The 14,983-nt window shown below is 26.5% G+C and overlaps 1 protein-coding gene across 1 annotated transcript in view; it reads right to left on the reverse strand.

Moving 5' to 3' along the window:
- The window catches only part of LOC112595821, a 124,019-nt gene extending 109,783 nt beyond the window's left edge, over positions 1-14,236 (reverse strand). The window contains exon 1 of the mRNA XM_025341187.1: positions 14,145-14,236. The gene's annotated coding sequence lies outside the window, so the exon portion shown is untranslated. The remainder of the gene's footprint in view (positions 1-14,144) is intronic.
- Positions 14,237-14,983: the final 747 nt, after the last annotated feature.

The following is a 14,983-nucleotide window of genomic DNA, read 5'->3' on the forward strand; positions in this document are numbered from 1 at the left end:
CTTAAAATACTTATTAATTAGGTTACATACCAATGATGTTAAATTCAACTTTTATACATAAAAATCCCCAAAAAATACTCTGCTTCCAGTTACATAATAAAAATGTAAAAAAAAAAAATCCTTGGAAAATGACAAATGGTAACGAATATTTTAAGAAATTCTTTCAATACATGTATTTTTATCGATAAAATTATTGTTTGGTGGAAAAAAAAATGATCTCCTTTTTATTCATTATTTTTTCCTCCATATTTATATATTATGATTCCAAATTTTGTGTGCATGTAGAATTTCAAATGCTGATGTAAAAGTCGATATCTAAAACGCTCCAACGTGACCGTCTGTGCTAAATCAAGAGTATTTTTTCCAAAACTCAAAAAAAGTCATAACTATTTGCCTAACGAACAAACCGTGTCTATTTATTTACCTAACAAAATAATAATTTTTGAAATCATACATTTAGAAATTTAATTCATCGAACCTTCACCTCCAATTACCGTAAACCATATACGTACACATATTATATTATTGTACGTATTATATATGTCTAGGCAGGCAAACACAAAACTCGGTGATTTGTGTGGTTTTCGTTCCACCGTTTTGAAATAACAAATATCTCGATTAAACGGTACATAAAATACTGATTGTGCTCACATAATATTATACGCGTATAGTGTACAAATAATACGAATACAAATTAAAACGCACAACCACGACAAAACCGCCCTGGAATATTTTATAGCGGTGATGTAGTTTAAAAACAACGAGAAAAATAATGAAACTTTCAAAATTATGTGTTGCACCTACATAATAATATAGCGATATCTCATACGTATAAGAGAAAACAAATGTGCAAAAATAATTGTCTGTGGCAATATTTAATATATACATTTTTTTTATAATACGCTAAAATAATTTTTGTTTATCGAATCGGACAAAACTCAAACACTGTTATTAGAAGATCGTATCTAGTTACACTAGGTTGTTTAAGCATTTTTTTTTCGAGTTCATCACTATAATATTATTTAATTTGATGTACAATGTAAACGAGAACGAAACAATAACACTTTTGCCGATTTAATACTTTATGAATATAAGTCTTAATAAGAATTGTAATATTTAACATACGTAAAATGTGAATAAATTATAATTTAAAGGTATATTTTAATAATAAAAGAAAAAAAAACATAAGCTATTTTGTAAAGTACTTACACAATAAAATTTAAATTTTCAAATTTTTCCACAGATAATAATCCTAGAACGAAATACATGACTGCGTAAGATATGTTCTTACTATTAATTAAAAAATGTTGCATCAAAGTATGTTATCAATAATTACACTACTAGTTTGTTTAATTAGAGGCATTTGAAGAATTAATGAAAAATAATTCATGTTATAAAATATTAAAAATTATAATGAGTGTAAAACATTTATGAAAACTTTAAAATGTTGTAAATTATAAGAAATCTGTCGTTTTATAATTAAAATATTATTCTATGCTTTTATTGTTTAAATTATAAATATTATTAAAATATTAAATTAAATATTATTAAGAATAATTTAGGAAAACAAACTTTAAATAATTTAAACCTTGTTCTTCCATTTTATTGCATACAATATGCATGGAAAGTTGTTTCAATCTAGTTATTATTCAATATTATATTTTAGTATGGATAGATAAATAATTATAATTTATAAATTATAAAACTCTACGAAAGTGTTGTTTTATATTATTTATATAAAGGGATTTTTACACAAAACAAATTTTAAAGCAGTCTCAAATATTAAAATAAAAAACATACATGTTAAAATATCTTCAAAATATTCTTTTTTTAAACATAAAAATAATAATTTCTAAAAAAGGGAATTATAAAATGTATTAATTGACCTTAAAAAGTTTTACTTAAGTTATTATGATAAAAAAACTGTTTTCGGTAAACAAAAAAATAGTTTCTAATAATGAGTGCTTTGTTTAAAAAAGTCACCTTTTTTAACAGTGTAAAAATAGTTAAAATATAATCAATTATAACTATAAGCAACTCACTTTTAAACAACTTAGAATGAAAATTTAAAACTAACTTTAAATAAATGTAATACATTTACATAACAATGACAAATTAAAAAACCACGGAAATAAATAAAGATGAATTGAAAATAAATTGTTAAAAGTACCTATACAACTTTAATTTTGTCAAAGTGTTTACCTTCATAATATTCTGCATAAAAAACCTTAACACATTATTCTGTTACTCTTTGTAAATTATTGAATTTAATTAAATATTAGAAATAAAAAGACCGTCCAAGACATTCCCAGTTAAAATAATTTTAAGTAATTTAATACGTACTAAGATACATTTCTTTAAATTTATTTCATACATAATTTTACGATAATAATAATTGTTATAAAAGAAAAGAAAAATATATAAACGATATTGTAATTGAGGATTAATGAGAATGGTTATTAAAGGAACCATACAATAAATTTTATTGGTTTAAGCACAAATTATATGTATTTGAATATTTCCGTTCGTTATGCTCCGCAATTAATTCAAAACAAAATGTTAATTTTATTTTTAACTCAAAGATACCAAATAAAATGAACAAAACTACAATTTATTCAGAAAAAAAAACGCATTAAATACAAATGATCTTATAAAGTAATAAAATTTATACTAAGTAAATTAATGTTTAAATAAGATCAATACGTTTTTTATGTTTCTAGAGTTTTACTAAAACTCTAATTAACACATAGTCGAATTCGTGGTTACATAAGTCTAGGACAATATAATAATAGTGCATACTAATTAGGTTAACGGTTTCATCCATTAATTATAGTAGGTTTACCAACATTTGATATCACAAGAGTCGAGAAACAAAACTGTAATTGGTTGCAGGCCTATTCAGAATATATATATACATCACATATAATATTGAATTAGGTATGTATGGAATAATTTAATATTATTGATGTCTGGTTGCATAATCTATGCCTTTATCTAAGAAATTCTAACATTCCTTGATATATATATATATTTATTTATTTATGTGAATATCAAACAATTCAGTATAAACTACTTAAAACTTTTCATAATTATACATTTATACAAGTATATTGCATACTATAATCCTATATCATAATATTATAATGCACGTTTATATACAAATTTGTTATTAAATATCTCTCTGTAGCAAGTAAATCATATTATTATACCTCACTCTATTTGTTTAAACTTTGTATATAAATGTTTATTGGGAATAATTATTATTCGAGATAATCTTAAAATATGTCAATATCCTTTAAATTACAAAAAAAAAAAAAGCACAGACTGTTTATTTATAATTTACTCAAATTTACTAAATTATTAAACTCAATAAGTATTCCTATAATGTAATTATAAACATTTTGTTTTTTAAATTCAATCAAATGATGTACATATAAGTTTAAAGAAACAGATCACGTAACTTAATTATTGTTTTTTCTTAAGATAAAATAATAATGGTTTTCTACCAAAATATACAACTGTATTTGAAAATACGATATTCTTAATTAAAATTCTCATTCACAAATTAAAATACAACATTAAATACATAAATTAAAGTACGTATTATCATGACCGAATGAATAAGCTTTAATAATAACTTATTATTTAAAACAAAATATAAAATGATAACAAATATTGAAGTAAAAATAAAATTTTATACAATTAACAAGACATTTTATTAAAAAAAAAAAAAAATCATTGATTAACTATCATTTTTTTTTTTTAAATTCTAGTTTTATTAAAAAAAAAGTTTAATAATTGTTTAAATTTGTAGCCTTAGTTAAATTTATACTTTGAAGAAGGTTACGAAATTGAAATGTTTGCTTATGCAAATATGTTTGTAGACAATTAAATACATTTAAGCTAATTTGTAGCATATTATAATACATTATGAGAATGAGATAACATTTGTGGAACATGAATTAATGAAAAAGTTTAAAACTGGCATACAATTTTTAAAATATCTTTATTGCCATATTATTTTAGGATTAATTATAGAAATAAAAATGTAATATTAATTAAATTAATAATAAATATCAATTATATTTAATTAATAAAAATAAATATTGAACTTTGTGTGTCTCATGGTTATATTATTATTACTATTAGGATTATTTGAAAATTAATCTATTAGGATTTAAAATACTTATCCAAAATTATTTAAAACAAAAATAAAACATTTAAGACTGATTTTAGTAACAAAAATCTCATGATGTTAAGAAATATTATTATCGATATCAGGAAAATCTTATTTACATATACTCCGGACAAATTCTAGTACATTATATATATATATATATATGTTACAGAAATACAGTAACCACGATGACAACACATATATTTATATATTATTATATTTTACAAAAAACTAAACAAATAAATAGGTACATAAATAAAACTTATTTTTATTCTTTATTGCTTTGTCATACTGCAAATAAAAATCCAAAAAGCGTTATTATAATTTTTTTTTTTTTCTTAAGAAGAAATGGGTGTCAAGTGGATTTTGAAAAAAAAAAAAACAATAACTCAAGCTACTTTTTTGTTATTGCCCTATTTTTGAGTCAAGGTGCATAAAATTGTTATCGTTTCACTACTCTTATAATCAATATATCACATATTATAATATTCATCATAAACAAATTTAATATTTCAGAGAAAATGTGTGTTATAATAAGAAAACATCGGTCAGTAAATGATATCAATTTAAAAAAAAAATAATCAGATTTTTAGTAATACTAACCTAGCACTTGGATTTAATAAATTATAAAAAAATAAACTATTACATTTTTTTTTTTCCTAAAAATACGCTATAATAATTTATTATTCATAAAATTACATTAAAAGAAAAATACTAAATTTAACATCATTAAAAGATGAACATTTATTTAGTTTGTGTTATATAATCTGAAATATACTTATATACTAAAAAAAAAAAAAAAAACTGTATAAGTAGATTTATATAAATTAATTAATTTTAATTTTGTTTTTGTAAAATATAAACTAATACCACTATTAAAATGATGGGTAAGTACCGATATTTTTCGAAAAAAAATCACTTCTATTACTTTTTAGGTATTCACTATTTGTACAATAAACTAATAAATCAAACATTTACCATAACAAACTCACTACAACAGTTTAAACACAGAATAAATTAAATATATTTTGTTTTTAAACTGACTGCTATTATATTATGGTTGTCGGAACGCAAAAAATCAAAATGGCTGAATTATAAAATGTTCACTTGACTGGGCGATAACAAACCAGTACCTAACAATAAATTCTATTTACGAACGATGTAAGCAACTACCACTTAACACAAAGATGAGATCTTAACGCGCGATATGTTTATCTACAACCTCATCGTTCAGAATCATACCTCAACCCATCAGGGAAAAACCTTCAAACAGAAAACTTTTTCGTAGCACATTTCTCCTCCCCCCTTTCTTCAAACGCTCAATGCACGCTTCTCATGCTCCATCGACTACTAATGCCTAACAAAGTGCCTAGATCATGATTATAAATATACATTATCTGTAGAGCCAAAATTTTACCCCTCGCCAATAGATATTACTGACAATAAATTTAATTTGAAAATTTACAATTTTACTATCCAACAATAAATAAAAATCAGGTACATTAGCACTTTTAACTAAAAAATATCTGAATTTCACATTTCACAATTTTTAATTGTCCAGTTATAATAAACTCTGAATGTCAACAACTATCCCTTAGTCTTTAGATAATAATAATATATATATTTATATATCATATTATCAAGGATATTGTTTATTATACTCGTATAATATTAAGTTTTTTTTTTATACAGTAATACAAAATTAAATTTTATAATTTCGATGATTTTAAAAATTCTAACATTTTTTGGTATTACCTAAATCAAGGTTCAACATATGGTATATTAAAAAACAGGTTATAAAAACTTATATTTTCAATATTACACTTCTGAATCTTTATAGTGATTTTACTTTATTTTTATAGCCAGTAAGAATAATTTATTATGAATTTAATTAAAATAAAAAATAAAATCATCATTAAAGTTTTATTCCTTCACTCGAACTGCTCAAAAACAATCTTCTTTTTTGATTTATAATGTTCTATAATACTAAAATTATTTTCCATGGTTAAATTAAAAAAAACTTTCCACCTTCAAATGAAAATTTATTAAGGTGGATTCATAAGAAAAAGTCAAGAAACAATAACGATTAAAGCAACTATACTTAGATAACTGTTACCGTATGTATAGTATGTATATATATATATACAAAAAAATATTCATTTAAATTACACGTAAATCAAAAACATATTTTAATGAACATTAGTAATTACATTACGCGGTTAATTATATTTTCAGATAAGCCACTGTTGTTGAGTTGAATAGATTATAGGCGATTATCAAAATAACGTTTGAGAGAAAGAGAAAAATAGACAAAAATGGCAACTCATTTTTAAAACGTCGTCTTATTAAAAATATTATTTATGACTCGACATAAAAAAAAAAGATATATATATATATATTTATATATACTTATTTAACTACCACAGTTATATTATATTTATAGAGTTATTTATTTTATATCGTCAATATTGGTATTAAAAAAACACGGCCTTCTCCGCATATGGGTTTTGATAAAAACGTATGCAGTATTCTCTACCGTGTGTTTACTCTACGTTGTTGAATAGCAGAATGTTTATCGTCAAAATTTTAATTGAACCGTGTGTATGCAAATCGATGCGATTTTTTCGCTACCGCAGGGTTAACGATATAAAGTCCCTTATATGTGCATATATAATACATATACATATGCATATATTATACAAACGTTTAGGTACATTTTGTCGTTTGACCTGGGCCTCGGAGTGATCTTTTTTTTGTCCGCTTCTATCGCCATTAGGTATATACTAAATTCTACATAGCATACTTTCACTCCTCACCCTTAGAAAATATGTGCTATCCCATAACCTAAGAACAGGAATATTATAGTAAGAAAATGTTTTCGTACCGTCTATGAGCGTTGATTTTCTTAGGACTTAAAGCAAACTTTGTACGCACATGCCAAACAATTATCCTACTAACGTCCTATACGAATACTTTTAAAATGTCTCCGTAACAAGGACGTTGTGTATATTGATACCTCTAAGCACCATTTGTTTTCACGAATTTTTTTTTTATCTTCTAACATAAACTTACTTGGAAGTTGTTCATATAAATATACAATGAATACACGGTAAATTATTTTGCTTGAATTAATTTTTTTTCGAAACTATTTACCTGTACCTCCCTCACCTCAGTGAGAATTTATACTTTAGTTTATACAAACGTTTATTTAAGTTTCGCAATGTTTTTTTTTCTTTTTGTTTTTATATACAGTATTATATATTAATTTATTAAAAATAGTTTTTTATAAAAATATTTATCATAGGTACATATTTGTAAACATCAAATATCTTTTCTAGTTGTTGTAAACATTTAAAAATCATTAAATTTGTTATAAAATTCCATCGTTTACTACCTCACTGAATTTTGTTTTATAACATCTTGTAAATACAGTCTCGTAAAAATGTTCGGGCATAAAAATAAATAAGAAAATGGATTCCTGACACATTTTATACAATCTTTTATATTTTTATAGTGCTATATCGATAATAATTTAATAAATTATATTTATGGAAATACATAAATATATTAAATGTATATAACTTATTAGGCTAATTATTTTTAAACATGAAATGTAATTAGCTATTTTACAGAATAATCAATTTAAGATAAAATATAAGTTTTCAATAATTTAAAGAGTTTTAAAGATGCTACATTATCTAAATCATATTTTATTTATGCAAGTACATTAGATAAGCAAAATAAACATTATTTGAAGCAGAAAAAAATGAAAACTCTCTAAGCAGATAATAAATATTACGAATGAAATATTTTTCGATGGCTGAGTAAAAACTATCATAAAAATATATTACTGGTATGTGAAGGGTCAGGGTAAAATATAGATAATTTATCTACGACTGGAGATCAAATAATCACGTATTTTAAATAATAGTAGAAAAATTAAAAGGAATATCGATCGAAATAGCAAACCAAATAATTATTATACTTAAACATATTTGCATTGATATATTTATTTGTATGTTGTGTTGATAATGTCTTACAAAATAGTTTATCCTTAAAAGTCGTTAAACTTCATCACATGTGTAGAACAACACACGAGTGTAAACAGACATTTTGCAGAATAATAAAACATTTCATGAATACTTTAACATTCATTTATCATTATATTCATATAATAATAAAATTAAAAATTAATCTCTGGAGACATGCATCTCTGGGAAATATATGATATTATATTATATTTTATACTGTATACGCGTCCTTAAAACGTAGACATATTAAATAAAATTAAATATTTTCATTGTAAATCAGTACTCAATCAAAAGTTGTACTATGAAAATAAAGTACAGAAGTATGCTTAAAATATTCTAACGACGTATACATAATTTAAAAAAAATTAAATTTCCATTCGTTTATCATTTTTTAACATCACCCATCAAAAATATGTTAAATCTAAAGTAAATTTATACCATACTATATATTTCATCGTGAAAAAAAGTTTTGTTTATTATTGTTCAACTTTAAGAATATATTTATATAGGTCTTTAGTTATTTGAATTTTAAAATACTTGTACGGTGATAATCTAGAACAGAATAGTTTTGATTTATTTCATTCAATATATTTTAAAGTATTTTAGCAGCTCAGTTGTCCATACATTGATTCATATCAAAAATTCCAATAAAAAAGTATTATATTTTGAATGAATAATATTTTAAATAGATAAAAATTACATTAAAACTAAACGCGATTATGACTTATGGTAATATTAAACTACTCAGTTCTGTGCTTCTATAATATTGTATTCAATTGTAAAGATATTCTGTACAATAATAATAATTATTATTATTAATTTATATAAAAATCAAAATATTTGTAAATATTAGAGAAAAGTTAAAAAATGCAATGTAATTTAAATTAATTTAGTGTTTAAAAATTATTGGTATTGAACTATTAAATAATTGATTATAATACAACTATTATGGACTTATTTTACTTTCAATATCACTTTAATTTATTTTATGTGAAAATACATCCTATACGGAATTTCAAATTATTAGCACATTTATAATTTTTGTTGTTATTATGGATGTCGTTGAATATAAATTTACTTTATTGTTTTACACACGTACTAATGAAATAAAAATTATGTGATTTAAAAGTGTATGATTTATACTATCGAGTATCGACGTATATTTTCTTAAAATGCAGGAAAATGTATGATTTTATTGCTACCGTGAGATTTTTTAACCTAACATATTTTTTAACACTTAGGCCATAGGCATATTTAATCGTAAATCCGATTGTTCAACGTCTAAACTCATCCCAGTGGAATTTCCGTGTATCTGTTAAAGCTATAAACAAGTTTCCGAATTCAATATTTATTTCACTGTTTATAAATAGTCCAAGTTGTTAATCATGTACCAAGCTTAATTATGGATACTATTATAAATAATAATTATGGTTAATTGAATAAAACAACAATTAGTATTTAAATATCAAGTTAATATTTTGGCTTAACATACATTTATACAATATTTGTATTTTCTTAACAGTTTAAAAATATATATAATTATTATTGTTAAATGTAAGTTTTAGTAGATTATGCCAGTTATTATTAAAATATATTGCAATTAATGTTTAGAGATGAGAATATAATTATTTTTTTGATATTAGTGCATAAGTAGACATAGGTATAATAGGATGTAATAAAGTAAATAATGTACCTAATTCTAGTAATTTTGTAGTGGAAAATATATGCGCCAAAATGAGATAAGAACAAAAAAAAAAAATCTTACAAAAGCGTCAAAATTGTATCGTACAAATGCACCAAAATCCTAGATAGTTTAATAATTATTTAATTTTAAAACTAAGTATATCGTTCAAAAACTCCAAACGTTTAATCTTAATCGACAAATTTATTATATGATTACGATAGATTGTCACAGACATTGTGTAAGCAATTTTATGTTATACAATTAATTGTTACTATATATTTTGTTAGTATTCGTTAAAATGAATTTTATAAAAAACTATTACAAATTAAGGTACATATTGCATGTACTTTATTTGAAGATAAAAAATATAGATTTTTACGAGAAATGGCCAGTGCTAATATGTCATTGAGGTGTACCAAAAGAAATAATTGTACAACAGAAGAAATTACCAGGATGGTGAAATAAATCATATGGAATATGTAAAAAAAGAATTGATTAAAAAGTCAACTAATTAATTTAAATTATATTTATTTGTATGTATATTATTGATAATTTTTTATAAAATTGAAACATCAAACTATACCTTTGGCACTTATGTCATAAGTTGGGTATAACAGGTATATAATATTAGATTGACGCTTATATCTTACATATTTTGGCGAAAATGATATCTAATTTTTGTACCTTTGGCGCTTATGTAATACAGCTTAGTTTTTGTATAGTGAATATTTAGTAAATTATTGTGTTAGTATGCTGCAGAGATAGAAATTTAAAAATAATCTTGATGCATAGATTTGTCAGTGTTAAGAGAACCATAATACCTTAATCGTAACTAACGTACAGTTATTAAAACATTAACGAATCGATTACAAGAAATTAATAATTAATAAAGTTTAATAGAATACAACGGTTATAGAAAATCCATAGTCATTATTGATGGTAAAATAGTAAATAATTACCACAATATATCATGACAAAACTAAAAAATAAATATAAATATCAGATTAAAAAGATTTCGAATTATACAAAAATATAATGGTAACAGACATAATTAAAATTATATGAATTTTTATATATCATTAATAAGTGATATTTTTAATCATATTAATATTATATAAGTAACCGCATATTAAGGAAAATTATGTACTTAATGTGTTAAAATAATCGTAAAATGTTGTATCCATTTCTTTTAAATTATATTATTAATACAATTTAATACAAATAAATTTAAAATTGATAACAAATTTAATAATATTTTATCTGATAAAAATAATAAAAAACTTAACGATAATAACTCATTCCTAATCATTGATGAGTACAATATTCGTATTTAATAATTAAAAATAATAAACTTCGTGTTGAAAATGCCAGGGAGAATAATCTATAAAGGGATTGTCAAATGGAACGTAAATATTTTAACAATTTAAAATAAAAGAGAGTCTTATTAAACCTGTAACTAACGATACTATACTCTATTACGTTATAATTGACGATTTGTTCAATAATTTGCATCAAACTCATTCTATTGTTGATCGTTGGTTAAAGATTTAGAATGAATTTTGAATTAAGTTAAAATATTACCTTATCACGAACAAAACTATTATGCCATATTTAAATATATGCACACATTGCTAAAAAAGTGATCCAATCCTAGATGATGCTTAGTTTTGAAACTTATTTTACATTTTACTTTTAGTTCAAAATCTCAAATCAATTTAATTGATATGCAATCACAAAATATTAATGGGTTCCACTTCATTTTAAATTATCAAGACCATCTTATAGAATTCGTGTTACTCAGAGCTTTATTGAACAAACGTGTGGAAGAAATCGCACAACATTTTCTGGATCTTTATACGACCTTCGAAGTACCGGCCATTCTACTTTTGAACAATGGCCGAGAATTTTTTGATTCAATAATTAATGAATTTCATTCTATGTAACTAAATATAAAAATTGTGTACGGAAAAACTAGACACATACAAAATTAAGGGTCCGTAGAGAAAGCTAACCGAAAACGTTGAAAACATGCTAGCGTGGATGACACAAAATAAATGCGAAAATCGGTCATTTTTTATGATCTCAAAAAAACGTTCATTGCATTCAGGTAGATATTAATATTATTTTGTAATATTTAATATTGTTTAATCATTTTTCATTTATTATATTAAATAGTTAAAACTTAAAAGCATTGGAAGGTCTCCTTACAAAGTAATATTTGGGTGCAAAGCAAGAGTTGAATTACCATTAATTGATATTCCAATAAATGTTATTTGTAATTTAAGTATTGAAAAAGATATTAAAAAATAATGCTATAGCCCGAGAACAATTATTATTATTAATTAGGATAATTAATTCGGAGACGAATAATTTCTTGATTTGGTAATTTTATTCTTAATTTTAAAATTTATCTTGTGAACATAACAGTGACATACAAATATTAAAAATTGGATGGATCGATATTGATTTAAAAATAATTCTAAAATGTTCAAAATAAAACGCTTAATTGCTCGTTAAAAAAAAAAAAAAACTAATTATTTTAAAAACGATTAAAAAATGTAATATAACTATAGTTGAACTATATACTATATAGTAAAATTGGCTATATAATAATATGAGTAATAAATAATAATTATAATTTATACTACACCCAACCCTTGTATTTCTGACATTTTATAATTATTTTAAATATTAAAATTTATTTTAGTTAACAAGCACTAATAAAATATTGCAAATGAAAGAAGTAATTATTTATATTTTTGAAAAAAGCAAGCCGAAAGGATAATGACACAGTCAAATAAAAAAACATATCAAGAGTTAGGAGTCGGAACAACTGTTTTTATTTCTATACCTTATGTTGACAGAGCCCACAGACCCCTACTCAATTTATTAGCAGTTATTGTTAATTTTGACAACAAATTTTATAAATTATGCAAATAAAATAAAATACAAAATTAAATTGTATAGGTATTAATATGTTTACAATTGAATAAAGTGCCGAAAATGATTTTCTTAAACACAATTAAACAAGATCTTAAGTTGTACCATATAAAAATATTTTATTTGATCTCAAAACTCTACTTAAATCATCCGGAGAAAAAAAGACAACACTTTGAGAAGGAGTAGGATGTAAATAGCCTTATAGACACTCAAAGCTCTAAATGACGTCTACGTAAGACAATAATAATTATGTAAACGATAAAATGCATCTGTCGAGTAATAATTTGGAAATTATGCAATTCAAAATACTTTAGTTCATTATCATATGAAAATAAATAATTTTAATACAATTAACATTATCATTTGATATCGTTTTAAATTAACGTTAACCCTTAGTAATTAACGTTGTAAGCCTAGCAAAATATTTATTATTACATTCTATTAACGTGAATAACTTTAATTTAAATTTAACGTCTTTTACTATAACATATACACAATACGTCGTATAAAAAATGTTTTCAGTAAAACCGCAAAAGTTATTTAAAACTTTTTTTTTACTGACAATCAGGTAGGTAATAAGTCCCGTATCCATCGCTATGCGATTTTTATGAACTTTTACGTTTTCCTCTACCGTCGCCTGCTTTGACGGTAAGTGGTAAAATTTTCAATAGATAACACGCATGCACACAGGCATATAAACACAATATCACCATCGGGTCATACGTGCGGGCCGGGCGTAATAAATTAGGGCAGCCGCGAGAATTCGGAAAATGTTGGTAATTTGTCGTAAGCTATGTGTGTGTGTGTTTTTTTCTCATTTACGCGTATGCGCGGGGCATCGTGTTCGCCAAAATTCACGACAATAAAAACAACAATAATCTCTCGCTCTATACCGCATCAATAACCGTTTTCCGCAAGACGTATTTTTTGCAGTGCTCGTTCGTGGTAATAACATTATCACGAGAGTCGTTTACGTACGATGATTCCACGAATCGGGCAATAGTCGAGTACGCGCATATCGCCGTCGTCGTCGGCCGCCCGCAAATCAACCGCCAGATACAATAATATATCTATCGACGCGCCGCGTTTTACGATTTGTCGGCCGGACGGTTTTGTTTGTTTTTTCGCAGTCCTATACAGTCGCAGCCGTCAACACCGCCTACAGACGTTTTATGATACAGCCGTTTCCGGTGCGCGCAACACCGAACGCGCCCTGACCTATCCACGCAAACGCGCAAGAGATTTCAAACCGAAACGCCTCCTATCGTCTCGGACGTCCGTGGCGACTTCGGGGCTAGAGCCTTTCACGTACCTGTGATGTTCCAGAGCTCGCCCAGACAGTCGTTCTTGAGCCGGCCGATGCGGTCGCGCTGTTGCCGCTCGTTGCCGGCCTCCAGAAACCGGAACACGGGGTGCGCTGCGCCCGGCGAGGAACGACTTGTCGCGCGCGTCGAACTGCGACCTACAAACGCCGCGCGCACAGCACACGCAGTCGTGCGTCGAAATTCCGTTTTCAGTAGTCTCGTGGCCGTGTCGCCGGTGAGGTGTGTGGTGCGCGCGTGGTCTCGTCGTCGTCCGTTTCCCGCGAGCGCACGTCTGCGACGTTTCGACTCGTTTTCCGAATTTTACGTCGTGTTTTGTTCGTTTTCCGGAAATAAAACGATCGTTTCTCTTCTTTCGCGCGTCCTCGATCGTGCGACGGTATGTTTTCGAAGATGTCTCGGTGACGTCGTCGTCGTCGTCGTCCACAACACTCGCGCACAGCGCCACCGCCACCGATACCCTGCCGGCGCACGCTTCCGGCGGCGGCGGCATCTCCGTCGTCGCTGCTGCCGCCGACACCGGCCGTCCAATACGCCGCGGAACCGCGGTTCCGGCGGGCTCCAGTTCTTCGCGCACCTGTTCAGCAACCTGGGCCTGTTCGGGCTGGTGGCCGGATACGTGATCGTCGGCGCGTTCGTTCGGTGTCGGCGGCAGCAGCGACGACGGAGGTGCCGCCGCCGCCGGGTCGGCGTAGGGTGACCGGTAGTGGCGGTGCGCTGTGCGGCCGAGTGTTGTGGACGACGACGACGACACGACGTCACCGACGACACTCGTTAAAAACTATACCGTCGCACGATCGAGGACGCGCGAAGAAACGATCGTTTTTGG

This window comes from Melanaphis sacchari, unplaced genomic scaffold (assembly GCF_002803265.2).
Source record: "Melanaphis sacchari strain LSU unplaced genomic scaffold, SCAv2.0 Contig2_pilon_pilon, whole genome shotgun sequence".
Classification (NCBI taxonomy): domain Eukaryota; kingdom Metazoa; phylum Arthropoda; class Insecta; order Hemiptera; family Aphididae; genus Melanaphis; species Melanaphis sacchari.